General features: G+C 40.7%; 2 long non-coding RNA genes across 2 annotated transcripts in view; one reads left to right on the top strand and one right to left on the bottom strand.

Annotated features, from left to right (window-relative positions):
• Window positions 1-11,342: 11,342 nt before the first annotated feature.
• LOC144587087 (uncharacterized) overlaps window positions 11,343-26,416 on the bottom strand; it is a 40,842-nt gene continuing 25,768 nt past the window's right edge. The window contains exon 2 of the long non-coding RNA XR_013542253.1: window positions 11,343-11,716. This is a non-coding gene — a long non-coding RNA (uncharacterized LOC144587087). The remainder of the gene's footprint in view (window positions 11,717-26,416) is intronic.
• LOC144587090 (uncharacterized) lies at window positions 24,624-25,032 on the top strand. The gene is made up of 2 exons (XR_013542255.1): window positions 24,624-24,730; window positions 24,889-25,032. It is a non-coding gene; the product is annotated as an uncharacterized LOC144587090 (long non-coding RNA).

Raw genomic sequence — 26,416 nt, 5'->3', positions numbered from 1 at the left:
ACAATCTTTGGTTTTGGTTTTTTGTTTTTTTTTAAGTTTACAGAAGTGTTCACTCCAAAAACCTGAAGTGAGCTTTTGGTAATGCAGTCTGCAGTGGTGTGCAGTGACAGAAGACCTATAAGCAGCACTGCTTTCTATTGCCCAATAGCCCAGTGTAAGTGGATTAATTATACCATGAAACAAAACAATGCCACTGTAACTTTAATTAGAATAATTAAACTAGCTTTCTTAATCAGAAACGTTCTTCCAGAAAGATATGCAATAATCACAGCTCATTTAAGTGAGACTGATTTTGATTACTGATCATGTCTGTGTTATCAGGAGATATCAGGATCCTCATGGCTAAGTCCTAAATTATAAGCGTCTTTAAAGCGTGAAATACATCTTTTGAAATTTATTCCTCATATTCTTCTAATAGAAGAACATGGAGTTAATAAATTGAACATAGTTATCAGGAAACTACTCTGTTTATCCTAAAGCAATGTCTTGTTTGAAGATTGTGTGTCTGTGTGTGTATCTAGTGTGATAGAGTATGAGTGAAAGAGAGAAGAAAATTCACTAAGAAAAGTTTTTGAAATGTTTTATATTGAATAATTTTAAAATGAGTTTTGTGTCAAAGATTAATTGGATGTTTTGTTTGCATTGGCTTCAGAGATTTACTTTTTGCTGATCACCTATGCCAGTCTTCTCCACCTGGGCATTTCTGGATGCACTGGGCTGCCACTCTGCCTACTGTCACACAGCAGGGATGCTAAAAGTAGTCATGTTCATCAGGAAGACTGATGCAAAAAGCCCTAAGGAATAAATGGCAAAGTAAAACAGGATGGTGGCGTTCTCTGAACTCGTTTGTCAAACAGTCTGGCTGTGTTTCATGATTCTTAGGTTTTGCAGAGCCCCCTGAATAGCTGCAGTTCATCATAGTTTCCAGTCCAATGTTATGTTTTTCCTTGCAGGTTACCAGTGAGCACCTGTGTATATGCTTCTTAACTATGACTATGAAATTTAATTCAGGCTTCTTTTTAACTGGAGTTTGAATCAACACATATTTATTGGTAACTGATAAGAAAAAAACCCAATACACCCAAACCTGCAACAGGACTACTCATGTACCAATTATAAATCTGATTTTCGCATTCTCCCAGGAAAGCTAGGAGGCAGGCAAATTGGAGTGAGAGGCAGAGCCAGTTCACAAAAGAAGTATGAAATGAGGACTATTCTACATGAGAACATGTGGGAAGATGAATGCCGCCCAGAAACCAGTGCCCCCAGCCTTTTTGTGTTGAGCAGAGAGATCTGCAAGGTGCTTGTTCTCATATTCCCTTAAATGTGAGTAAGACCCTTTGTGCAATCAGGATCTCCAAGGAAACAAGGTGACATGCAGACTTCTACCTATGCTGAATGGAAGAGGAGACCCCTGAAGTCCTCTCTGATTGCTGACTTAAGAGGGCAGTAGAAAGGCACAAAAGGTTGTTAGTGCACTGCCCAAGAGACTACAACTCCCAGATTTCCCCTGCCAAAATGCATTGCTTTATACTGTATGAGCTAGTGAAATATGGTAACAAGACTAGCCATAAAACCTATTAATAATATTATAGCACCAATCACCTCATGTGGTCATTGCGGCATTTTTCAAGGAAGGGAAGTTCTATCTATGATAGTAAATCACATCTATAACTGTTATATCACTTTTAGCAAAACAAGCTCATTACTATCAATCTGCTATTTGCCCTATATATGCCACTTCCATTTGTTGATACAGAAATATCAACATGTACATGTGCAAATATGTTAATATACATCTTGCTCCAATTCGTATCATGGACTTTGCAGAGCCAGAGGTTTTGGAGTTCAATTCCCCCACTGTGCCCCCTTGACAGGGGCTGGACTTGGTGATCCACTGGGTCTCTCCCAGCCCTGCAGTTCTAAGGCTAACACATCCTCATATGTTTATTCAAATATAAGCCACCGAGGGCAGGGAGGCTTGGGGTACTGTGAGTTACTGCCGAGTAACCATGTGCAGATTTCTGGTTGTTGTTTAACTACAATTTCCAGGATCCTAGTGCCTTTTAGGAATTGAAAAGGAATAATGTTAATTTTGGATTTAGTAGAAAATAAAAGTTTTTTTAAAAAAATCTCTGATTGAAGGACTTTAGTAGAGGTTTTTACCTCCACAGCTTCATTCAAAACTATAATTACATTTAAAATATCTATTTGATTTCTGAAAAATGTTCCCTACATAAACTTTCCATTATCTACTTAACACAAACGCAGGTTTTCTTTTCTTTAGCACTGAAAGGGGCTTTTATGACAGACAAGTTAAACAGATGATACCTGCAAGGTTTAAGTGAGGTCTTTTTTCCTTCCCACATACAATTTCTCCCCAAGCATGATCTCTGCAGAAATCTTGCCTGAGACATAGAATGAAATAAGAGGAACTGAACAGTGCATGAAAGATGTATGCCTTCAACTTCCATGTGGCCCCACTCTGCACCTTCCAAGGTAACTGGTTCCATTGTCGTACTGCTCTAACAGGAAGTTTTTCCTCATATTCCATTGAAATCTAGTTTCCTGTAGCTAGAGTTGTCTTTAAGTCATCTCAATTTCTACCACTGTTTTCTTCTGAAAACCTTTTGTATAAATAAAATATATAACTTGCAAAGCTTGGAACATTAGGCTTAAAAATCAAATAGTTGCTTTTAAAAACTAACCTGCTGATGTAAATAAAACTGAAACAGTTCAAACATTAAATTGTCAGAATAAAACATCAGTTTTCACGGTCTCTGAAAATGGCACTCTCTTCTTTTCAAACTAAAGTTTCCCCTTGACAAATTGTCCAGTCGTGTATGACACTAGGGTGCGGTGTTCATCCCAGTTTCCAGGCCGTAGAGCCAGCGTTTGTCCGTAGACAGTTTCCGTAGTCATGTGGCCAGTGCGACTAGACACGGAATGCCGTTACCTTCCCACCGTGGTGGTACCTATTTATCAACTTGCATTTTTACATGTTTTCAAACTGCTAGGTTGGCAGGAGCTGGGACAAGCAACGGGAGCTCACTCCATTGCATAGATTCGATCTTACAACTGCTGGTTGTAAAAAGGCCTATGCCTCCGTTTAAATCTCTATTTGCCATAACAGTTAAAACCGTCTGGCCCCCTATCATCCCAAACTATCCAGAACCCATAGATTCTAAACTATTACCCTCTTATAGGCAATTTAGTAATATTTGCTATAGTTTTGTAGTTGTTGTTCTGTCAAGTCACTCCCAAATTACAGTGACCTTGGGTCATTTCATCTTATACTACTTATCCTGAGAGTAAGGCTCATTTAATTCAATGGGAATCACAATTATAGTCCTTTTCCCACTTTGGGTTCTGGAGCTAAAAGAATGCAGTCTGCTAAATTTGCAGTCTGCCTTGCCTATTCCTTTCTTTCTTTAGAAGGTCAAGGGAAAATACAGTACAGTACATTTACAATATATCTACTCAGAAATAAACCCCATTGAGCTAAATGAGGCTTGCTCCCAGGTAAGTGGGGCCTTCCTTGTACTTCAAGCAGCCTCCAAAGAGGGAGGGAGTCTAACACAAGTAAACATGTTCAACCATAATCTGGATTAGACCTCCACTTTTGGAAATACAGCTGGGAAAAGATGCCCTCTTTGCACCAATAAAGGCCTTTTTTGTTTTCTTTTTCATTCAGTGTGATACCCAAAAAGAACTGGATTCAAAATGTAGCAGTTTATGGTAGTTGTCTGGCTACCAGTTCAACAGTAGTCCTCCACATAAATTTGTTTCATCTCACAGAAGCATACTGCAGCACCAACATTCTGCTGAAATTCTTAGAATATTTTTAAGCTTCATTAGTAATCTTTCTTGAATAGCATTCCTGACAGCATGAGCCTTCTGAAGTTTGTTTGAGGCAACCTTAGGAATAATTGCATGTGTGGAGTTTGATTTCCCCCCCCCCCCTTCTTTTAGCTTTTACATTGCTTAAAACTAAATTGGTTTGTTTTCCTTACATCTCTTCAAATTCAAATGGCAATATAAAACCTTTTCTGATATTAAATCTGACTGTAAACTACATGTTATAAAACACTTTCCAAACATTGTATACACTTGACTAAAGAGCAAATGACTCCATAAAAATTTTTGGAGAGTACATTTGGAGAGTAAGGAGCAGACTGTATCTTTTTTTTAAAAAAAAAAACAAATGTGAAAGTGTATAACTGGTTTGACTGTTAAACTGATTAGTTTTCTGTTGCAAATTCCTCCAAAAATAAACCAAAATGTCAGTAGAGAAATTGCTAACAATTAAAGGAATACCACTTATAATCGCACCTCTATTTCTGAGTAGCTAAAGTCATTAATTGCTGTTTAGATAGCTCAGTGGCTCTGGGAAATTTACATAAACCACCACTATTTTTCTTCTGAATAGCATGGGTAAGTTTCTGTTTTGGAGGTACAGTAAGAGGAACATGGTTTCTTTCTCTGCCAGTACAGTTCGTTGAGGGGAAAAAAGGGGGGGGGAACAGCATCTGGAGGAACAGAACTTAATTCATCATCATGCTACTTTTTGTTCTACCTCAAGCACTTAATATTTTTCTGTTTATAAGACATCCTGATGTATAAGATGACCCCCCCTTTCCTAACCCCAAATTTGAAAATTTGATCCCGTGGCTTAGCAAAAGGGAAAAGTAGGGATCAAAGGGCTGCACAATCACTGAGTCCGGTGGAGGCAGCAGCAGCTGGAGGCGGAGACTGAGGCAAAGATGCAGCTTGGCTCGGCTGCCTCTCGCGGCTGGCCAATGACTGCCACCGCCCAATCGCAAGGAGACGATTGCTGGAGGGGGCGATCGGGCGGTGCCGGCAGCAGTCAATGGGCAGCCGCGAGAGGCGGCCAAGCCAGGCTGCTTCTCTGCCTCAGTCTCCGCCTCCATGTATAAAATGACCCTCAATTTTTTCTCTAATTACTTTAGGAAGTAGTGTCATTTTATACACGGAAAAATATGGTAATCTAGGAAGAAATCATGTTTCATAACACTGGGAAACAGGGAATATAAATTTACTAATAAGACATCTAATAATACTGCTACTATTAGGGATATTAAAAGGCCCCACAATTGGAACACATTGTAGGGATCTACACTGGACCTCAATTTGGTTAAGACTGATGCGAACCAATTCAGATAAGAAGTGAAATTCAGGGTTTTTTTCATGCCTCCCACAGGAAACTAAAATGGCCATGATCTTTTTTTAAAAAATTATTTTATACAAATACATGAATGCTGATATACAAATACACACATATTTAGAGTGGATTAGAATTATTAAATTGCAGACATGTATACAACCCATATTTAAAGTTTGTTTTCTGCATATATATGTTTGTGACATCAGCTGCACTGAGGTAGTTACTATCATCCCAAATAGACACATAATGGGAGGATGCTAGCTGCCCTCTCTGTCATCATATCTGTCTCCCTCTGATACATGGAGGGTGACAGACCTAAACAGAAACAAAAGGGAGCTGTGTAGTCATTAAAAAATACAAATACAAGAGGTGATGCCTTTATAGATCACTATAAAAATCATCATATAGTCTGCTAGCTTTCATGGCCTAAATAGGAGAAGCTTCTTCCGTATGCAGGAACGTAATATAAATGAGAGGGAGGAAGGATTAGGACTCTCTCTCTGCTTGCATGTTCATTCAGTGTACTACTGTATTAAAATCTGACTAAGGCTTTACTATGAGAGTGTAACTGATACACATACTGCAGATCCAAAAAATAGAAGAGAAAAAGTAAAGACAAGGCAGCCCCACACAGAACAAACAGCACAGACTGAAATCCCATTTAAACCTAACCTAGAATACTAGGGCTAAGATTAGTGAGTATAAAGATAAGGGAAGAGCCACTGCCTAATCCTACTGGGGAAAGGATATGGAGGGCATGTCATTCGTCAAATAAATGACAAACACGAAAAACGAGAAAAGATGGGAGTTGATTGGGAAATGGGAAATGAAAATAAGACATAAGACATAAGAAATTTATTTGTCATTGCGCTCACAAGTGGGTGCAACGAAATGAGGTGCTCTTCCCCAAGGTAAAACTGGACAACACTACAAAAAAAGTTAAAATATACACAACTTTCACCATCCAAATATAGATACCCCGTTTTCTCTCAGCAATTAAAATCCACCAAAAACCTATGGCCCCACATTTAAACTCAATACTGCACTTGGGTAAAAACTGTTCTTGAATCTGCTTGTCCTTGCTTTCAATACCCTGAATCTCCTTCCTGATGGTAATAGTTTAAAGAGCTGATATCCCGGATGAGAGGAGTCTTTCAGTATGTTAGATATCTTCCTCTTACATCTGTTCTTATACAATTCTTCCAAAGAGGGGAGTGAACAGCCAATGATGTTTTGGGCCGTCTTAATCACCCTTTGAATTGCCTTTTTCTCTGCCACTGTGCAGCTCGTGAACCATACACAGAGACAGTAGGATAATATGCTCTCAATCGAACTCCGATAGAAGGTGATTAACAAACTCTCAGTCAATTGTTGCTTTCTAAGAATCCTTAGAAAATACAACCGTTGTTGTGCCTTCCTGATTAACGCAGCGGTGTTTGCACTCCAAGTCAGGTCATTTGTTATGATAGTCCCAAGAAACTTACATTCAACCACCTGTTCCACACAAACTCCATCTATATACAGTGGCTGAATGTCTGCTCTTTTTTTCCTATAGTCCACTATGAATTCCTTGGTTTTTTGGATGTTAAATAAAAGATTGTTTTTTTTGCACCAGCGGGATAGCTGTAATACCTCGTCCCGATACGCAGACTCGGGTACAAATACTAATAGAAATGAGAATACTGGTAGGAAGATGAGACACACCAAATATTCAACAAAACTTTTTTTAAAAAAAGTTTCTGCTTGTAACAAGAGAACTGGAATGGAAAAAAAAACCAATCTTCACCATCCCTCCACCTGCACTGTGACTGCTGGTGTGATTCTTGCCCCAGACTGTAAATTAGAGTCATCAAAAACAAAATCCAGTCCCTATGTTGTTGTTTTACAAATTATCCTCCTTTCCCCACACCACACAATGTTTTAGAAAAATGTTATTTGTCTCTTTTAAAAAACTGTGGTTGATTCTTAGATCACAAAATTGGCTTGAATTGTTCAAATTCCTCTGTTGTTGACTCAGGCTAAAGTGGTCCAAACCTGCCCAAGTAAGTTCAGGATCTGGCCAGACCCACTGCATAGTCTTACTTACTATAGCATGAGTTCTCTTCAGTGCAGCAGTACATGCCGATCTCACTCTCCTGCAAATCTGTATAACGGCTTTTCTATGCACAAAGGTTGCATAGATTGCTGATTCTTGTCTCAGGACTGGGGAGCTGCAGAGCAGCAGGTTCTGCTGCCACCCATTAGCCAAGGTAAAAATAGAGAGTGGGGCCTACATCCCTTCCTTCCTAAGGCGAACACAATACAGTGGTGCCTCGCAAGACGATGTTAATTCGTACCATGAAAAACACTGTCTTGCGAAAATGTCATCTTGCGAAACACGGTTCCCCATTGGAATGCATTGAAATCTATTTAATGTGTTCCAATGAAAAAATCGTCGTCATGCAAAAATCGTCCATAGAAAACATCATCTTGCGGAACGTGGTTCCCCATTGGAATGCACTGAAATCTATTTAATGCGTTCCAATGGGGGAAAATCTTCATCTTGCGAAAACCATCCATAGAAAACATCGTCTTGCGAAGCGCAACAGCGATTGCAAAAAACAATCGTCTTGCGGATTAATCGCCCCACGAGGCAAGCGTCTTGCAAGGCACCACTGTACTCAGACATCCAACCAGACCACATCCAACAGCCCAAAGAGCTGCTGGTTGCAGGTTGGTTTCCTCTTCGCTCCTGTTCCTCTCTCCTTCAGTGCTGTGCTTTAGCAGGCTTTGTTTAGCCAGTAATTTTATCAATTGCATATGTATATTCCTCCACTTTATATCAACAGGCAGTAAAGCAACTTGATTAATAGGAGCATGCTATTATAAGCCAAAGAAACATTTCTGATTTATTTTCCGCGGCAGTGCTGCTATTGAGACACAATTGTGCCATCCATTCTCTAAACCCTAGTAATGGAAATAATGAAAATAATAATGACATTTCTGAAACCCAGTTCAAATTTAAATGAATATTAATATTGTCTTTTTAATGATGTAAGCCATCTTGGGTCCTTTTTAAGGAGAAAGGTGGGATAAAAATAGTTAAAATAAAATAAAATGATTGCCAGAACATATAAAGAACTTGTCCACAACTTCCACAAGTTATAAAATTTTGGGGAATTTTCATTTTCAGTGCAATAAAACAATAGCTTCTTGTGTCACTGAAAATATTGATTTGCCAAGACTGCTGATATGGGGTGGTTTCCATGAACAACAATAAGAAATGCAGTAGGGGAAAGTGTCATATTCCAAACCACCAAGATTCAAACTGGAAGCAGAATAATATGATGTTGGTCAACGATTCTAGAAGAAAAGAAGCTGTAGGCTAGCTTACTGCCATCTAGTGACTTCTGTCCCCAGGCAAACATACATCTATTCACCCTGGAATAAATAATTTGATTCAAGTTTGAATATTTACTGTTTGATGTAATAGTAAATTTATTCCCCAAACATTCTTCTAAGATATTTATATATATAAAGAGGATTATGTGTAAATGGAAGAAACCTAAGAATGCTCAAAGAAAAGTGAACGCCTTAGGTTTATGTGCCATAAACTGAAAATAGTCTTGCAAATATAATCTGAGTTAAATTATGTGACTGCAATGGAATGACATACCACGGGCAGGAGCATTTAGCAAACTATTCTGTTCAATCCTTACAAATAAGTACTTTGAATCATATGTCTTGTTTAAGAAATAAAGTTGACAACTGGTATTATACTGACAGTGGAATTAAACTGCCTTTGATCTGGCTCTCAGCAAAAGAGTAACTCTGAGGCTTCAATATTAACGTAAGATGTTTTGTGGGAAACCTTTCATTATTTTCTTTTCTTGAACAAGCCAATCTGTAATTTTGTCCCACATGCCTCCAGGGTAATTTTAAAAGGATAATAGAATGCTGGCCAATTTCCATTTCCCTCAAGCTACTTTTGAACCACCTGAGCACATAAAATTGTCATCAAATATGAAGTCATGAAACACACTAATTACATGGAGTTATGCTGTTCTGGACCTCATTTAGTGGAAGACTGGTAAACCCATATTTTAGTTTGTGAATGATGAAATGCCAGTATAACAAGTAAGCAAGCTTTTCATACATAAAAACATGAAGAATTTGATATATGTAATTTCCCATCCCACTTTTTTTGTCATGTTGACACTTCAATTATTATTCCAAGAGCCAGTGTAATGTAGTGGCACTCCTGGAAACCTATCACATAATTTATTATCCCACTAGAGTTGCTCTTGACAGAAGCAATTTGACAGCACATGACAATTATTTTTCTACTATTTCTATTTTGTTTTAAAATCACTAAAATATTTACTGCTTGTAGTAATAGTTTTGAAACAGTCATGAAAATGTTGCTGAAAGTTTTTTTAAACATACTGATTCACAGAAGCATAATGGAAAAAAGTTCCACAGCAGGACTACACTGAATTTTAGTTGAGTATATATTAGATTCAGTTTGAGTTGGAAACCCATGAAGAATGACAGAATGTAAGGAATAAGGAACTAGAAGATTTTCCCTTCTCATGAAGTTTCCTATTGATCAGATATCAGAATTAGAACACTGTAATGTTATTAGACTAGGAAATTGGTGCACACCCAGCTCTGAACCTGGTGTATTCTGATGGTTTACTTTCTGGGGACAAAGTATTTCCCCTTCCCATCCTTCTTCACTAACTGTTCAGAAGGGGGTATTTCAGTATCTTCTGTAAAAGTAGCCTGTCAGTAACCCAGCCAGCATTAGTTTGGCACATTTCAGAAAGAATGCTTTGACAGGGGAGAAACCTATCCAAAATTGGTGGGGAGAGAACATTTTGCTGTAAAACAAACAAACTTGTTATGATAAGTTAATATTCACCCAGCATGCAACAGCTGTGAAAAATAGCAAGGCTTAGGTTCGGGGTCATTAGAAATGAAACTGAAAATAAAATTGTCAGTATGGTAATGCCTTTATTATAAAAATCTGTGGTGTGATTATGGGGCTGGTCCTGCTCTCCCTGCTGGTAAGAGTGAACCTTCTCTCCCCCCGAGAGTTAGGGCAAGATTTCTGACCTGCTGTTCACCTGTGGACTGTAGTGTTGGTGGTGACGGTGTGGACGATGCCACAAGTGTGGACACGGAAGGCTGGGGATTTAAGGAGAGTGAGGAAGAGGAGGAGGACTGTTGAGCAGAAGCCATCGGCTGGAAGGCATTCAAGGTGCAGGAAGTGCTGGCTTTGCCAGAGCTCTTGACGGCTGGTTGGGTGGCAATCCATCACTGGGACCCTGGCATTAGGGCATTGGGACGAGTGTGCCACTGGAGGAAGCAGCCCGTGTGTGCCAAGCTGAGGAGACACAAGGCAAAGCCACTGGAGCAACAGCGAAGGGCACGATGCTGGCAGAGGAAGCAACAGGGGCAAACAGCCCAGCAACAAGGACCCCACAGACAACATACCCAACGCTGGTCAGCTGGTCCTCCTCCTCCTATCCCACCTCCCTCTGTACTTCATTACTCTGCCAAGCCATGTCCATATAGACTTTGGCTGTGCCTCCAAGGAAGAGTACTGCAAGCATGCAGTGGCTGCCAGAAGCGGTGACCATAGAGGAGTATCTGGGGAAGGTGTGCAGGCTATGCTATTCCAGGGACAGTTGAGTGCTTGCATGCAGCACCCTTGCTGTGGCACCCCATGTTTGTGGCCCATCTGAAGGGCATGCTGGAGGTGGTAGAGGAGATTGGGCTCCACTCCTCCCAGTAAAGGACTATTGCAGACTGGTCTCATTGACCTGAACAGTTCGGTAGTGCAGTTAACTCCCCGGTGCCCACAGAAATACTTAAGTTTGTTGTTGAGTACGTTGACTCAGTTAGAATTGTGTTGCTCTAATAGAAGAGCATGTTTCTGCAAACACTCTCCATGTCATAATGCAGGAGGGCATGGAGGCGCTCACAGTCACCCTAGACTATACTAGTAAGTATTGACTATCATACTTCATAAAAGAATATCTATAGAACTGGAAGGGCAGAAATGCGCAACCCAAATGATCAAGGGGCTATCACACATCTTCCCTTAGAGGAGAGGTTACGACACTTTGTCTAAACCTCACAAATAAATGATATGGTGTGGACAAAGAGGATAGGGAGATGCTCTTCTTTTTCTTTTATAATACTAGAACCTTGGCGTATTCACAGAAGCTAAATGGTGGGAGATTTGGGACAGATACAAGCATAAATAACTGCTGCATACATAGTTAAACAGTGAATTATACAGTACAGTAAAGATACAGTGATGGGGTCAATATGGATGACCTGAAAAGGGTATTGGGCACACATGTGGATTGGGTGAATGCATGCAAGTTATTCTGACTGTCCTGGGCTACTCATCTTGATGATTATATGCTACTTACAAGAGCAGAGGCAACATGCTTCTGAGCACTAGATGCTACAAAGCATGATCAGGAAAGCATTGTTCTTGTGCTTCTTTACTGGGCTTTCCATAGGTATCAAATTGGCCTGTGTGTAAACAAAACACTAGATTAGATAACCGTTTAAACACGATGGACCATTAGACAGAATGTCCACAAAAGTTTACATTAAAATATAATGGTTAGTCTTTAAGGTGCCAAATGTTTTTGTCTTTTGTTTTTTTGGATTTTGCTTGACGCATTTGACAAAGGCTATTAAACCAGGGGTCCCCAACCTTTTTCACCCTGTGGACCAGCTGGGGAAGGTGGTGCACCCCCTGTGCTCATGCGCATGTGCAAATGAGCACATGTGCAAATGGTGACACGGCGCTTGTGCAGGCACGCACGCTTGTGCACATGCACAAATGGTGGCACGGCACTCGCATGGGCACTCTGGAGCACATGCATGCGCAAACCAGCTGTGCGGAGCTGAGTGTGTGCGGGGGAGCAGGAGGTTTGTCTCCACGGTCTGGTCCGCGGCCTGGTCCAGGTCAGGCCACCGACCGGCACTGGGCCACAGACCGGGGATTGGGGACCTTTGCTCTAAGCCGTTAGGAACTGCTTTCCAAATTGGACTAGAAAGGTTCCTGAGAGTGTTCCTGTGTGATGATGCTGAGCCAATTACTGGAGTACTATGCAGAAAGTAACTGCAGCCGTCCAATCTCCCCTGCTTTGATAGAAAGAAAGAAACTTTGAAAAGGACAATATTCCATGTCTGGACACAAACAAAAAATATGTTACAGCAATTTAAGGAATTGTCTACTAATCAGAGCAACCAGGAGGATGAATGATATAGCATGCAGTACAGCAGACCACAACAATGCCAGACAGTAATGCCAGACAGCAACAGTATCTATTCCTTATTCTCAGAAATTATATGTGACAAAAATCTGACCCAGTGATGGAAGGGGGAAGGCCTGCCTGAAGAACCAAGTCTTCTGTTTGTTCTTGAAAACTTCCCGCAAAGGTGCCAGGTGAATCTCAGGGGGCAAGATGTTCCAGAGATGAAGGGCAACCGCTGAGAGGGCCTGGTTTCTAGTTCTCTCCTTCTGGGCCTCTCTTGGGGTCAAGCCCCTCAGCCGCCCAGCCTGGCTAGATTGAGTGACATGAGTAGAGCTAGGTGGGAGCAGGCACTCTGCCAAGTATCGAGGTCTTAAACCTTAGGGCTTTATATATACTGGTAAGCATTAATAACTTGAGGTCAACCTTGAAGTCATTTGAATGGGCAACCAGTGTAAGGCCACCAGAGTGGGGGAAATATGATGATATTTTTTCACTCCCATCAATAGTCTGGTGGCCATGTTGTGGACCATTTGTAGTTTCTGCATCAGTCTCAAGGGCAGCCCCACATAGAACGCATTACAGTAGTCTAATCTCGAGACTATGAATGCATGGACCAAATTGGTGAGCTCCCCAAGATCAAGATAGGAGTGCAGCTGGGCAATCCGCCGAAGATGTAGATGGGCGGTGCAGACCACGGATGCTACCTGGGGTTCCATGGTAAGCGTTGGGTCAAGATAGACCCCCAAGCTGTGAACCTCACTCTTTGTGGTGAGAGTCACTCCCCCAAAAAAGAGAGGGAGCTTCCCAAACCACTGATAGGAGTGGCGCCCACTCTCTAGACCTCCATCTTGTCCAGGTTCAGCCTCAGTCCATTCTCCGCATCCATTGCAGTACAGCACTCAAGGAACACAACGGCATCCACTGCTGTTGGAAAAAAGGAGATGTAGAGCTGCGTGTCATCAGCATGCTGATGACATGAAGCATCACACCCCCAGATGACCCCTCCCAGCAGCCCAATATACATACTAAACACCATTAGAGAGATGATCGAGCCCTGCGGCACCCCGCAATTGAGGAGCCACAGGGTCGATACACTGTCTCCAAGCTCAACTCTCTGGGAATGGTCCTCCAAGAAGGACCAGAGCCAGGCAAGAGCCAGGCCACCAATCCCCAACTCAGAAAGCCGTCCCAGGAAGATACCGTGGTTGACAGTATAAAAGGTGGCTGAGATACCAAGGAGAACCAACAAGGACATTTTGCCCCTGTTGGCCTCCCTCATTAGGTCATCAAGCAGAGCAACCAATGCCGTTTCTGTACTGTGATGCAGCCTGAAGCCTGACTGGAATGGATCCAGGGCGCGGGTTTCATCCAAGAGAGCCTAAAGCGATCAGCCACCACTCTTCACTGAAAGAAACATTGGCGACAGGCCTATAATTGCCAATGTCATCCACCGCCAAGCTCGGTTTCTTCCTAATGGGGCTAATGAGTGTCTCCTGGAGGGCAAGGGGAACCCTGCCATCCTGGAGAGACCCATTAATTATTGCAGTGGCCCATTCAGTTGTCACAGGCCTGGCCGCTTTGATTAGCCAGGCTGGGCAAGGGTCAAGGGAGGAGGTGGTGGCACGGCAGTGATCAAGTACCTTGTCAACCTCAAGTGACGTCACTGGCTGAAAGTAAATAATTCTCTTCGGACAAGACACTGCGCTGGGTGTCTCGGCGCAATCTACTGTTTTCAAATAGGGGGTTAGGTCCCGGCGGATGGGCTCCACTTTAGCTTCAAAAATGCTGCAAATTGGTCAGTTGAGATACCAGGAGGAGGCCAATCACTGTGAACGATTCTGGATAGATCGCGTACTATGTGGAATAATTCTCCTTGCTGGTTGGAAGCTTTGCTTCTCATCAATTGAGGAAAGCATCAATTGATGCTTTCTTTACATTGCCACAATATTTTTGTGTTTTTTGTTTGTTTTACATTTCAGTAATTAGAAACTTGCTACCTTTCCATTTTTAGTACGACTTTTCCTTGTCCACTACACATACAGTCGCTGCACAAACAACTTATTCACAATCTGCACTTTCATACCAGTCCACTCTTTATGTGCTAAAAAACCACAACTCTAACAGAAATTTTGATCAAACTGTGGTTGTTGTTGTTGTTTAGTTGTTAAGTCGTGTCTCTCTCTTCGTGACCCCATGGACCAGAGCACGCCGGCCCTTCTGTCTTCCCCTGCCTCCCAGAGTTTGGTCAAATTCATATTGGTAGCTTCGATGACATTGTACAACTATCTCATCCTCTGTCGTCCCCTTCTGCTCTTGCCTTCACATTTTCCCAACATCAGAATCATTTCCAGGGACTCTTCTCTTCTCATGAGATGGCCAAAGTACTGGAACCTCAGCTTAGGACCTGTCGTTCCAGTGAGCACTCAGGTTTGATTTCCATCAAAATGGGTAGGTTTGTCCTCCTTGCAGCCCAGGGGATTGTCAAGAGTCTCCTCCAGCACCACAATTCAAATGCATCAATTGTTCGGTGGTCAGTCTTCTTTATGGTCCAGCTCTCACTTTCATACATCACTACTGGAAAAACCATATGCGGACCTTTGTTGGCAAGGTGATGTCCTTTTATCTCTTGACTCCCTACTTTAGCATTCCAGTACCCTATAATGAGAAGAACATCTTTCTTTGGTGTAAGTTATAGAAGGTGTTGTAAGTCTTCATAGAATTGGTCAGTTTCAGCCTCTTCAGCATTGGTGGTTGGTGCATAAACTTGGATTACTGTGATGTTGAAAGGTCTGCCTTGGATTTGTATTGAAATCATTCTATCATTTTTGAGATTGTATCCCAGTACAGCTTTTCCCACTCTTTTGTTGACTATGAGGGCTACTTCATTTCTTCTGTTGTGAGATTCTTTCCCACAATAGTAGGTATGATAATCGTCTGAATTGAATTCACCCATTCCTGTCCATTTTAGTTCACTGACACCCAGGATGTCAATGTTTATTCTTGCCATCTCCTGTTTGACCACATCCAGCTTTCCAAGGTTCATAGATCTAACATTCCAGGTTCCTATGCAGTATTTTTCTTTCCAGCATCGGACCTTCCTTTCACTACCAGGCACGTGTCCACAGCTGAGCGTCCTTTTGGCTTTGGCCCAACCACTTCATTAGCTATGAAGCTACTTGTATTTGTCCTTCACTCTTCCTCAGTAGCATGTTGGACGCCTTCTGACCTGAGGGGCTCATCTTCCAGTGTCAGAACTTTTAGCCTTTTTTTTTGTTTGTTTGTTCATGGAATTTTCTTGACAAAAGTACTTTAGTGGCTTGCCAGTTCCTGCTCCAGGTGGATCACGTTTAGTCAGAACTCTCCACTATGACCTGTCCATCTTGGGTGTCCCTACATGGCATAGCCCATAGCTTCTCTGAATTATTCAAGCCCCTTCGCCACGACAAGGCAACCATCCGTGAAGGGGCAAACTGTGGTACTGTACTAAAATTAAAGTAGATTTAAAAATCTGTCACCAACAGTAGTCCCTATAAATTAAATGAAACTGACTTCTGAGTAGACACTGTGTGTATCATTGCTTATATTAATTGGCACATGGTTGAAAAAACGGGGAAATGCTGTATTCCAAGATCTGTTTCACAAATCTGGGAGAACAGGCATTACATATTTGTAACATAAACAGCAACAAACCTATTGGGTATTAGGAGTGAGTCTTATTATGACCACTAGAGGGCTGGAGAGATAACAGAGCTGAGCGTGAAGAGTCCTCTTGCTGAACATATCCTGCAGACTACAAAGAGCTTCATACAAATAAGCTATCTGGGCTACAAGTTTTTCCTAGGCTCACCGTACATGCTGGGTGCTATTATAAAGGGGGGCAAATCTAAAAATAAATAAATAAAAGCACAAATACAGTGCAGTCAGAAAAAGAGGGGAGTAGCAGCATTGTAATTATGAGATATACTGTAATATGCTAACTGAATGTATGATTCCAAAATATTTGCAGAGAAAAGTATTAAAAAGGATCCTGATCAATTTAGAACAAAGGACTGTCTGTTTTAACACCGGATTTCTCCACAGCTGGCACACAGATGCCTTGATAAAGTAAATCAGTTAAAGTATGGGTTGCCCCAATCCCCTCTGCAACTGATGTTCTGGTACTCTCTGGACAAGAAAGTTCCACTTAACCTATAACAGCATCAATAGACTTTCCCCTTCATGGAGTTGCTAAATCCGCTTGCAAAGCTACCTGTGCCAAATACTTTTAGCAATGAATTCCTAGGAAGTGTATGAAGTGGAGACATTTGTCCACTCCAAATGTACTGCCAATCAATGCCACTGGACAATTCTGGCCAAACTAGAAATCATCATTATTAGTGCAAATGCAATTAATAAATACCTTATAAAAATATAAATAGTAGTTCCTAAAGATACACAAGAGCAGGTTTGGGACCACAGGGTTACAGAGTTCTCATTGGTGTAGCTAGCAGGGTTGCTCCCTGTCAATCCTAAACGTACTTATTTATGCTGATGGATGCAGACAAACGTATCCAAGTAGGGTCACACTTTTAAGCTGTCAGAGCATATCTCCATACATGAAACACACAGTTCTGAAATAACATTTGCACAATTCAAAATTTAGGTGGAAGTGGGAAGTTTTTGCTTGCAGATGCAAAACAACAACATAAAAAAATTTAAAAGGAACAGTCTAGGCTTCCTTTGAACTTTCCAACACTGAATGAGGGTAGCCATTTCATCTCCCCCCATCTGCCAGAGTTATTCAGTATAGACCCCACTGCTATCTGTACAATGTGTTTGCTTATCAATATATTCAAGAGGAAGAAAATCATTCTAGAACATGGGGACCCTTTTCCTGACAGGTCTTGCAAAGTTTTCATCATGCTCGCATGTTACAATGCTGCTTTGCACACGCACAGCCAGTTCCTGCTGAGCCCCTTGGTAAGTCTGTATTATTATCCCCATATTGAAGAAGAGTTAATGCAGCAATTGTAATCTGTGAAGCTGAGGCTAACTGGGATGGGGAATCCCTGTCTTTATAGCCTTGGTTAGGGTTTGATCCCACTGACAATAGAACCTGCTGCTGTATTGGTTCCCCCCCCCACTTTTTAAAGACTTACATTTTAGGGTACATACATGTGCGGAACACTGTGCCAGAGGAGTGAGTTTTCCTGCTCCTCTGCCAGAGGTCTGTTTATTTGGGGGCAGATGAGAAATCGATTCTTTGGAATCAATTCTGCATATGTGAACATCCATCTACTTTTAAAAAAGTAAACCTTGTATAGCACTGTATTAAATAACTAGATTTTTTTTTGAAAAGCTAGCACCTCCTCACTCACTCAATCGCTTGTCCATCCCATCACTCCCCCAATCTGGTTGCCCCTTCACCCACTCAACTGCCCCTTTGCCCCACCGAGTTGGCCCCCCTCGCTTGCTTGCCTCTTTGCCCATCCGGTCACCTCCTTCGTTCACTCACCCCCTCACCCCTTCACCAAACTGTGTTGCTGCTTTGCCAACATGGTCACTCCCTCATTTGCTCGCCCTCTTGCCTGCCCCTTTGCTCACCCATGCACCCACTCTTCAGGCACCTGTTTCCATGCCCTCCTATCCTCAGCCCTTGCCCCTTATTTCCTTTTCCACTCTTGTCCTTCTCCCCCTCTCTTTCCATTCTCTCTGCAACTGCCCCGGTCCTGGCAGAGCAGACCCACCGAATTGGAGATGGCAATGGCAATGTCAGCAGGACGTATGAGGAGGAGGAGGAGGCAGTGTTGAAGACACACACACTGTCACAAAAGTTTTGGATTCGGGCTCACATCCATGTGACTTTAGCCCAAATTAAAAAAGAAACACTGTCAGTTTATTTCGGCAGTGAGAACAGACCCACTGCACTACATAAAATGCTGGTTACTACTGCATCATATACTCTGCAGTTTAGAGTATATTTAGATACCACACAACACCCTTTGGGACATAAAGGAAAATGGATGAAAGGGGTTCTATACATGAGAAGCAACTCACTTTAAATAAACATGGAAATAATTGCACAGAAAAGCCCCTAGAATATGAAAGCTAGTCATTGTTCAGCAAAGAGAAGCAAATACGAATGGTACTTCCCACTGAATGAAGAAAATGTGCAGGTTCTCACCTGTAATGTGTGGTTGTAGGTCTAAAACTTTGAAACTACTCAGCCAGGCAGAAAAGTTATTAATGAAGATAGTGACTTTCCCAGTTTCAGACAACAGTAACAGAAAAATCCCCAGAGCTTTATATTACACCTAGGTTTGGTGCTGTTTATTTCTTGTTATTAACCATTTTTATTGGAAAGTTCGTCAGGTTGACTTCAATTCTGGATAAGGCAAACTGGGAGAAGATGCAGCTAACAAAATTAATCAAGGTATTGGTGCATTTTTTTCTGATTTTAGAAAAAGAACCAGCCAGAGGCTGCAATCCTATAGTATTTATCTGAGATTAAACTCTGCTGAACACAGTGGCCAGGATCTAATGATGATGATGATAGAATGGACCCTACAGATCATCAGGTCCAGCCCTGTTAAGGAGGCACAATGGGGAATCAAACTCCCAGCCTCTGACTCCACAGCCACCGAGCTACCTAGATGTTCTTTATTATCTACCGTATTTATGCCAGCATAATGTAATTGTGTAAATCTGCAGGTTATGAAGTCCATGCAGGTATTTGCTGTTGTGTGCCGAGTTGTGTGATCATCCTTAATTCTGAACTGTCACACTAAAAAGACAGAGCCACCACTTGAATTGGTTTTTGGCACCCTTGTGGCAATGAGGGAGAGGTACTTTTCCCACAACACCTTTCTTCTGAAGACCTCTGGAAGCTGAGCTTGACTGGAAAAGCCACCCCGCTTCCAAAGTGGTCAAATACCAAGCACAAAATTTCGTCTTGAGGCAGTAAATCTTCCTCTTCTTATTTTGGTGGAATTGTACAGTGTTGCTGCTATATTCGCAGCATTCCCTGCTATGACACTACTGTACAAAATGCAGGTAGGGGCAACGATGACAGTGTGCACAGCCCTTCCCCCAGTGTAGGGACAGAAGGCTTCACTTACTGTCTCAGATGATAGGAGACTTTACAGCATATTCCTCACCTGAAAATAACTTGCACTGCACACAGTGGGATTATTTCTGCATAAACGTGTTTAGGATTGTTCTGTTAAAAAGGGACATGATAGTCATGTATAAAGTAGTATACAAAATGGAGGACATGGACAGACAGAATGTTTCCTTCTTCTGGTACCCAAATTGAGTACTGGGAGTCAAAAATGTCAATTGTTCTAACACAGTTAATATGCATTTTGAAATGTAAATAGTAGCAGCATAGAAGAGATCCCTTTGCCCAATCATCATTGAAATGGTAAATGCTAGAGATGGGCATGAACCGTGCTTTGGCAATTCTGCCAGATTTGGTGCAGCACGAACATAGGTGTCGGGCGGGTGCCCCATGCTTCCCTCACCCCGCCTCCTCCAACGATCACCCAATCACTGGCAGGGGCACAGGCTTCCTTGCCCCACCTTCTTGTCTGAATGGGCAATTGCATTCAGACAAGGAGTCAACCCTGAGCCGGCTACCTGGGATTGAACCCCAGGTTGTGAGCACAATTTTGGCTGCAGTACAGCAGTTTAACTGTTGCACCACAAGGCTAACAAGACAGGTTATAAACAGGATGGTTTCTATTTTGTTGCTTCAGAATGTGTTTTTAGTAATGCTTTTACATAACATTTTTAATATAATGTTATTCTTTTTTTTTAAATAATATACCATTTCAGCTTTTACCGTAACATTGTGTTTTTAATGATGTAAGTCACCTTACATCCTTTTTTTAAAAAAAGGAAGTGGGGTAAAAGACATTTTAAATAAACAAGTAAATAAATGTTCCTACATCTTATACAAAAAATGCTGAGCAAGTTTGTCTAATTCAATACAATCAAGTAGCTTTCCTGTGACCTTACATCTGTTGGTGGTTGACCTGCAGCTGTCTCAAGCTGGCAGAGCATGAAAGTTGGGTATCTGAGCAAAGGAACTTCTATTTCAGCACTTAACCAACATTCTAAACATCTGGGGACCATGATGGATGAAGGATCATCTTCTCTCACACGGTGCGGGGAGAGACACCATCCATTTGGCTACACGTACTGCCACTATCAGATGCAAATGACTGGAACACTGGAAAGAGTTTTATCTCTGGTGGTCCTGGGGATATCAAACTCTTTATGTTAGGAGATCAGATCAGCACCCTCCCAAGTTATGGTACGATGCCAGGTAAAGAGTTTTGTACCTTTTCTTAAAAAAAATTATTGTGATGGATTTACTTTTAAAAGACTATGTGTAGTTTTAAAAAATGTTTATTGACGCTTCATCTCTCAAGTTTTCTCATCAGACAGAACACGGGTTAGAAATATGTTAAATAAAGAAGCAACAGCAAAACTGGAACGCTGTTGTAGAAAGTTACCGGTATCTCATTTCAAAAAGCTGCACTCCAACCACTTCTGGGAAATCACAATTTATATTATTTATATCATATTGCATTTTATATTATGGGTTTGCTGGAGGGCTCTTTATTACAGTTAGCAGGAATGAAGAGCTTTTAAATGAGAGCCAGGCAAGCCCAAAGTTACCTAGCCTTACCTTAAGGATACTGAGACAGTAGCCAGACCTGCCAAACCTGTCTGCTTTCCCATGCTGCTGGCGTTTATCTGACAAGATGAGACCTCAGCATAAAGGAGTAGTGTGGATTCACAGTTACCTTCCATGTTAAAATATGAGACTGTGCTAACAGCACAGCGGAAAAAAAGAGCTACACATGGCCTTGAGTCCAAAGCAGACAGCTCTTTTTATCTCAAGGCATGGTGGTAAATCTGCAGCTGCTAGTAGAGCCCTCCCCGAATGGATGTTTGGGGTATATTGCAAGAAAATAATAATAATAATAAGCTTAGCTGTATGGTACTTTAGTTAATAAATGTTTTTAAAAAAACAGAATTGGGTAATAGCTTTGTTGGACCACTATTATTATTTAAAAACAGCTTCCAAGTCCTTCAAAACTGTTCATTAGGTTGATTATTAAAAACCTAAAAACTGAAAAGTGTAGATCAGCCAAAATTAAGTACTATTTAGCTTCACTGATTTCAGTCACATTAATTTAGCACATACTTAATAATAAATGAAACTTAATTGTGCCTCTCTTTTGACCAGATTATATCAGTGTTTCACATCATCATCCTATCTGAGCACCCTCAGTCTCTGTTACTTTAACTCTCAGAAAGCTTTTATTCAGCAACAAGGACACTTAACATCACTGCTGATTTACTACTAAGAAAACTGATGCACCAACAAAAGTCAACGTTTTGGTCCGGAAAAATGCTTTTTCTTTGGGGGAAAAAAACTGCAGCTGTATGGCATAGCATGTAACTCACTTGACTGGCAACTTCCTTTCCTCTTTCCTGTATGGGATGTGCTGCTAACCCTGATTAGGAGTATGGGAAAGAGTCTCAAGTTGTAAGATATTAGCTATGAGCTGATTTCCCCCCTGCTTTTTTTTCTCCTTCAGGCAAACTAATATTAGCATTTTAATGAAGTGGTTTTAAAGTGCTTTGCTTTAATTATATTTTAATAATATAAAATACAATTTAATAACAATATCATGGCTGATATCCTACTGCTTAGCATAGTAAGTCACAACCCTCATTGAATCAGTGAGAGTTGGCTGACTCATCTCCTCTATACAATCCATTCATTCAATAGGCCTACCCCAGTTGCAACTTACTATGCTAAGTGACAGGATTTCAACCAATGAACCTATTTCTATTTTAATGTTTGTAATTTTGTTATATTTTAATTTTCTATTAAATTTTCACCATATTGTAAGGCGCTTTGGGAACCAATTCTGGGAAAAACAAACATACAAAATAAACATACATGTAAGGTAGTAGTTAATATGTAGAAAGGTCTTGCACAAAAGTTCCTGATTCAGATACTGACATTATAGATTCTGCTAGTCTGTCTGAATCAACAACAGCAAATAACAATGGTAATAGTGTCAACACAGCTCCTGTATGGCTCGCTGAGTCGACATATCTTAACAAAAACACACATACACATTCCCTGGTAGCTGGGAATCACAGCACATACCTTTCACTGCCTGTTGCCTTTGTTCAATTTGCCCCCACTTTAAAACCTTTAAAGATACTACATTTTGTTGCCTTTCTTTACCAACAAACATCATGGGGGATACAAAGGAGCCCTATGAGAATAATGCAAAGAATATGGTTAGAAGTGTAGTGTAGAATAGATTCATAGCCCTAGAAGTAATTAGTTGCAAGTAAATAGATGCCTGATTACTTTTCAGATACCAAGCAATGCAACTACTGTAGTAGTTACTAAGTTATAGTAAATATGTCACAAGTTGTGACAAAGTTACTTTTTAGGTACAGTGAATGAGTTACTTTTAAAAAGTAACATTCCAAGCTCAGAAGAAAACAGTGCCTTGAAAAATTACTATAAAAATTCAGGATACTGATTTTTCAAAATAATAAACGGGAAAAAACTTTTAGAAATTGCAGTTTTATAAGGATTCATAGTGGGAGGAGGGGGACAAAAGCACACACTCCTACTGCATCTGAAGAGGTGGAGAGCAGGCCATGAAAACTTAAACAAACAAAAAAAACCCTCATTAGTTTTTAAGGTGCCATCAGTTTTCTTTGGTGGTTTTGCTGTAAAACTCACATGAAACTGAGGGGAAATATAATATTTATCCTATACAGTATTTATTTATTTATTTATTTATTAGATTTCTATCCCGCCCATCTAGACTACGTCTACTCTGGGTGGCTTACAGTAAAACATGAAAAACAACATACAAACAATTAAAATGACAATTCAAATCAATAATATTAGTGGCATTCAAGATGGAAAAGCAAAATGGAAGTTAAGATAGAAAAGAAAATCAAGTAGTGACGGGGGGAAGGCCTGCCTAAAGAGCCAGGTCTTAAGTTGGCTCTTAAAAACACCCATTGAGGGTGCCAGGCAAAATTCCGATGAAAATTTATACCAAAGTCCAGGGGCCACTGCCAAGAAGGCCTGGTTTCTTGTTCTTTTTTTCCGGGCCTCCTCGGCGTTAGGCCCCTCGAATATATACTATATACACAGTTCTCTTAAATACTTGAATCTATATAATTTATCGATATATATTTCATGTGGTTCATAAGTATGATACAAGGATGGAGGAAACTATGGGATTAAGAATTGGATCACTCTTTTTTGTCTAATCAATGGATGACAGCTCTGGCTTCTATACCCACTGGCTGAAATCCTGTTGCTTTATTACTTAGGTAGAAGGCAAATGACTTAACTTTCCCTTGATTTTACACAGCAATTAACTAGTCACTGTTGGGGTTCTCAGGGTCACCCGCATCTGCTGGCTTGATGCATGCACTTGTGGATCCTGTTAATAATAATTGTGTGCCATCAAGTCAATTCTGACTTACTTTGGCCCTTTCCAGAGTTTCCTACATAGAGAATACACGGAAGTACTTTACCCTTCTTCTGGGGGTGTGCTTGGGACTGTGCAGCTTGTCCAACGTCACACAAGCAGGCTCTGCCTGGAATAGGCACAAGGGATACCAAACTCCCAGCCTTTAGCCTATGGAAATGTACGTTGAATATGTGTGCCTGCGCACATATTCATACAAGCATCATTGTGGATTCTAGCAGGCTTTTAGGTAATTTGACAGTTTCAATAAAATTGGGCAAGAACAACTTGAACAAAGGCAAATGCATGGAAGGAAGACATCCCTTTTACACTGTCACTTGTGCTTATTCAGTACTGTATTTCAAAACATCTGACTTGAGTACTCCGAAACTCCAGTTCTAGTGTTTACATATTTCAAACATAAAATGGTCACTGTGGATATTTTTGTTTCTTGTTAAAGAAACCAAGGGATGTCTAATTTTCTAGCCAGCATGTCATTTGTTTGTTTGCTCTAATGGGATTTCATCTGAAGACAAAATAAAATGAAAATATATTTGCATAATTGTGACAGGAACCATTTCAAGATCCTCACATGAACAGATTTCCTGTATACTGTTTGTGCTCTCTCTTTCTCTTTCTTATATATCCCAACCTACCAGATGGCGACCATGTTTACTTTTGTAGTGCCAGTTACCAGTTGAAAAAGAAGGGGAGTGGCAAATTCTCTCCAAGTGGATGTAGCAAACCTGCTACGTACCCAGGCTGAGGTCAGAAATGTGGGGATTCGGATTCAGCCAAAGAAATGATATTACATACAACAGACTTCTACACACGTGGCTCAGCTCCTGGTGCAGTATGTGATTACTGCAGTACACAGGCTATTCCTGCTGCACTGAAGTGGTTTGTTTAATTTTTTTTATTGCAGTCAGGAGTGAGGAACTAATAGTTTGAATGCAGAAATATTTATGAAATTATTCTACCTGGAAGAACTCCAGTGGTAAAAGTGGGCAGGACCTAACAGGTATGGCATATCAAGTAATATTACAGGAATTCTAGCAAAACAAGCGAACTGTTCACAGAATAAGTCACAACATGAAACATCATTACGCATAACAGAGAATAAATTAGTTGGTGGAAGGAATGGATTTAAGTTTCATTCAGTGCAGCACAAAATAGTGAAGAGGTAAACAGGAAACCAAATATTATAGGTAATGTTTTGTAACTGTTGTACATCTTTAACAACTGTATCAGTTTCTTCTAAAAGTCCACATTTTACTTCCTGTTTCTCAATCTGCCTTCAGCCATGTGGCAAAATTTAGGCAACATGTCAAAACAAATAAACAGGAAATTTGTTTCTTATGTTCAGAAAATTTTACATGTCCTTAGTATTGCATTAATTTCACTTCTAAAAAATCAGTTTAGAAAGACTGAGTAGAATTTTTAATGTGTCTTATTCTATTTATAGGAGTAGTGGACAAAGCATTGCAGCCTAAGACTCCCGAGTAATGGCTGAGTATTCTGGCTTTGAAAGAAGTGGAAGAAGAGGATGATTTTGGAAAGGAGGGTGCAGAAAGACAAACCTCGGTAGAATAATTTAGTCTTTCAACAATTACTGAAACATACTATACTGAAATGCATCAGTAAAAATTGGGGACTATTCTGTTTTAAATATTGTAATTTCATGCAACTGCTTCTGTTTGTGTAAGCATATTCTGTCCACAAAGATGAACATGGATAATATGTGGCTTCTAGATTGCAAGTGCCCCTATTCTAATTTGTGCTCCCACCCACTGCTACCAAAATTGATACACCACTTAATTTTGGCAGCACATTTGCTAACCGGAGACATATTTCTTTAAAAACAAGGATCCTCAGGGACTGTGTGCTTTATTTCAAAGCAGGCAGTCAGAAACAGATGCCTCCAAAGTGCCACTTCTAGGGAGTGAGTGGGGGGTCCTCAGGAAGCTGCCCAACCTTGCCTACTTAGACAAACATCTATCACCATTAAATGTGTTTACGAGTCCAGCATATTAATATGTTTGCAGTGCCCCAAACCTTGTTTTTCTTTCTCAGGGCCTGAATAGATGATTTCACATCTAGAAGCAGTGCACCGTTAAGCAAAACACACTGTTTGTTCTAACACAAGGTGGGGCCATCCTGCATTTGGTAAATTAGCTTGTGTTTGTTGGATAATTGGTCAATTGGGAAGTAGTCTGAATTTTTATGTTTGAGGTTTCGCACACACTGCACTGAAACATTTGTGTGCATTCATGGATAACCCTTGTAACAAGGGGAAAAATACATTTTTGCCTTAACGTGTGATCTGACCTTCGGTCTGCCTGAAAACTGGCATCTGTTGTTTACATTAAAGTTCTTGGATTATCACAATCCTTACTGTGAAAGGTGTGGTGGTGATAATCTGCTCGCCTTCCTAATGATTCTTGCTATTCTGA

The sequence above is a fragment of the Pogona vitticeps genome, chromosome 1, assembly GCF_051106095.1.
Source record: "Pogona vitticeps strain Pit_001003342236 chromosome 1, PviZW2.1, whole genome shotgun sequence".
In the NCBI taxonomy this organism is placed as follows: domain Eukaryota; kingdom Metazoa; phylum Chordata; class Lepidosauria; order Squamata; family Agamidae; genus Pogona; species Pogona vitticeps.
The sequence above is the reverse complement of the archived record's forward strand: the minus strand, read 5'-3'. Positions and strand labels throughout refer to the sequence as shown.